The sequence below is a fragment of the Scylla paramamosain genome, unplaced genomic scaffold (assembly GCF_035594125.1).
Source record: "Scylla paramamosain isolate STU-SP2022 unplaced genomic scaffold, ASM3559412v1 Contig14, whole genome shotgun sequence".
NCBI classification, from domain to species: Eukaryota; Metazoa; Arthropoda; class Malacostraca; order Decapoda; family Portunidae; genus Scylla; species Scylla paramamosain.
Window position 1 is genome coordinate 1082501 of NW_026973679.1, and position 3295 is coordinate 1085795.

The 3295-nt window shown below is 43.8% G+C and overlaps 1 long non-coding RNA gene across 3 annotated transcripts in view; it reads right to left on the bottom strand.

The window, feature by feature from the left end:
- LOC135097200 (uncharacterized) overlaps positions 1 to 3016 on the bottom strand; it is a 54384-nt gene extending 51368 nt beyond the window's left edge. Inside the window, exon 1 of one of the 3 annotated variants that reach the window (XR_010265457.1) lies at positions 2858 to 3013. This is a non-coding gene — a long non-coding RNA (uncharacterized LOC135097200). Of the gene's footprint in view, positions 1 to 2857 lie in introns of all 3 variants that reach the window. The other 2 variants (XR_010265456.1, XR_010265455.1) reach the window with 2 other exon arrangements.
- Between the last annotated feature and the right edge of the window lie 279 nt (positions 3017 to 3295).

Below are 3295 nucleotides of genomic sequence, written 5' to 3' on the forward strand. Positions count from 1 at the left end.
ATCTCTCCTCTACCTAAACAAGGGTGACCTAAGCAAAATTCTCAGGATCAGTAATGAGGATGGGATAAGAAATAATGGGTGATGAATCATGAAGTCAGATTAAAAAAAAGTTAGATAGGAACTGTGGCGCCAGGCAAGCGTGAACCATCTCTCCTCTAACTAAACAAGGGCGACCTAAGCAAAGTTCTCAGGGTCAGTCATCAGGATGGGAAAAGAAATATTAGGAGATGAATGAAGTCAGATTAAAAACACGGATAAATGATGAACCTAGGGAAGGTGAACTGTGGGAATCCAAGGGTGTCCCAGGGTGAGGGATAACATACACCCACCAAACTCACTAGTAGACACATGAGCGCTGGACAGTCTAAGAGCGTGTAAATTTCCAGATATCACTAATAACACACACACACACACACACACACTCTAGTACATGCCCATAAAACCTAACCTCTCTACTGCCAGCAGATTTCTCGCAGCGCCAATGAAGCAAATGAATCACTAAACAGCACAGGAATGACTTGACTCGCATACACTTGAAAGAAAACCAGGCGGAAAATGACTGCATAAGGTAACTAGGCGGGCCACATGTTCTTATGTCGTAGTATTGTAATATCTCCTCCTAAATGTAAGTCTTTTTTTCCTTTCGTCTCTTACTCTTCTATCACATTTTCTTTTATATCATCTTCGTACCGTCTCTCTCTCTCTCTCTCTCTCTCTCTCTCTCTCTCTCTCTCTCTCTCTCTCTCTCTCTCTCTCTCTCTCTCTCATAAACACTTCAACCTTTCCTCCGCCTCTCGTTCTCCACGTATTTTTTACTTTCTGAAGATGAAAAGGAGGGAAGAGAGAGAGAGAGAGAGAGAGAGAGATGAGAGAGAGAGAGAGAGAGAGAGAGAGAGAGAGAGAGAGAGAGAGAGCAGAAGACGAGCATAACAGGAACAAAAATTTTTGTTCCTGTTGACAGATAGCTCGTGACAATTCGTATCCCAACCAACACAAGAATAAGGAAAGCACGCAATATCAGACACGTGTTACCTTGTCTCGCTCTGTCTGCAATGATTTTTTTTTTTTTTCACGAGGAGCTCTGTAAGTTATGACCTTGAAAACGTTTAACTTCTCCCCATTACTGTCAAGTTAGGGAGCATGTGATACATCTACGCGTGGCCTCACCGCTCACCTCCTTACTGTACATTCAATTCCCAGACCACTTAATTTGTAACTTTTCTAGATTTAATTTCTTGATGTCTTGAAACTCGAACTATATTTTATTTGTTACTTTTCCTTTCATTTTAACATTACTAGTATTCCTATGCAATTTTATATTTTTTTCAACGTATGACATCAGGTGTTGCTGTGCCACGCAAGAAAATTTTAACCACTTCTCTGGCGCAGGGTAATAACAAGGCTGAGAAAGGCCCACTGAAGGTACAAATCCCCAAAGAGTATTTAAATTAAATAGCCCAAGATCGCGAGGAAAATAATGTGGTGGTGTTCTCAGTGGGTGGTGCGTGACATCCCTCACTCAGGCAGGCAGGAACACTAAGACACCCATACCACACCTTACCTTCCCTTGTCTCCTCGCTTATTAACGCGAGGGATAAGTATTAACAGTATTCTGAAAACAATAAACCATGCTCAAGAGTGTTTCTCCTGTTCATAATGTAGAAATATTTTTAGCCTGTCACTAGAGCCGTAAAAAAATAAATAAATAAATAAAAATACGAATGATTTCAACTAGAGCCTTTTAAGTGTAGCGGAGGTGCGGCGCAGAAATGTTTGAGAGTACAGGCCTTAGTGCTCATCGTCTCACACTTGCTGACTGATTCCTGCTCAGCTTCACCACGTCCCTGGCATCACGACCCTTGCAAACACGCCTCCTCCTTCACCTTTCCCTCTTCCTGCCCCCTACTCCCCTCTCACTCCTGTCACCCCCTTCAAGATACCTCAGAGATACAGCAATACATGTAACAGTGATTTATGCAGACGTCTGAAGCACTGAAACATTGAAGAAGCAAGTTGAAAGATCGGGAGAAATAATGAAAAGGAAAGAGTTAACGAGTGATTGAGGTGGTTAGCCGGTAATTGTCTAGAGTCCTTACCGGGCCTTATTACTGGTCTATTCACTTCAATTCTTTTACACATACCTTCACATGCACCTAAAACATCATTTTAAAGTGGGGGACAAATGCCCCCTTCCCTCTAGTCGGTTAGGTTAGGTTAGGTTAGGTTAGGTTAGGTTAGGTTAGGTTAGGGTAATTGTCTAGAGTCCTTACCGGGCCTTATTACTGGTCTATTCACTTCAATTCTTTTACACATACCTTCACATGCACCTAAAACCTAACCTAACCTAACCTAACCTAACTTAACTTAACCTAACCTAACCTAACCTAACCTAACCGACTAGAGGGAAGGGGGCATTTGTCCCCCACTTTAAAATGATGTTTTAGGTGCATGTGAAGGTATGTGTAAAAGAATTGAAGTGAATAGACCAGTAATAAGGCCCGGTAAGGACTCTAGACAATTACCGGTTAGCCTACTCTGCGCGACTCGGTGTGAGCAGACATCGTCACTGAACAACTGAGCGGGGAGGCAGGGAGGGAGGGGCGGAGCAAGATGGAGATCGTTTTAAAATATAGGTAGCAAGTTAGTTATTTTGTTTATTTACAGAAATGAAAATGAGTGAACGTAACGATGAAAGACCAAGAAATAGAAGGAGAACAACGCAGAGGAGGAGGAGACAAGAGAAAGACGACAATAATTCAGTAGGAAAACTTCAACTGGAGCTGTTCCTACCGGCCGCCACTACTTACTTGCCTGGCTGAAAGTACACGGTTACTTCACCTCACCACACCACACTCACCTCAGTCAGCCTGCCAGCACCTCACTCGTGTCCTCGCCTTCACGCCGCCACTAAAGTCACTTCCCACACGCAGCACAGACCAGTACTTTCCCTGCTACACCCTCGCTCTTCCTGACACTCTCTGCACCCTCCACTCCCTTCCTATACCCTCCCTCCACCAGCGCTCCCTCCCTCCACCAGTTTTCTAGTTCCGTGTTATATTTCAGTGAATAAAGGAGTGACATCAGTTGTAAATATTTCACCCACACTAACCAAACAAATAAAAGATTTAGACCTCCACTGAAATGTTCATGATTACACAGAGATTACCCAACTTTGCGTGACAGGCAGGCGTGACGTGTCCAAGGGAGGGGAGGAGTGAAGGGAGGGTCAGCGGAGGAATACAGGTTGGGAGGAACGAAGGGGAAGCAGATGGAGGAGATCCACTCACAGGATTCT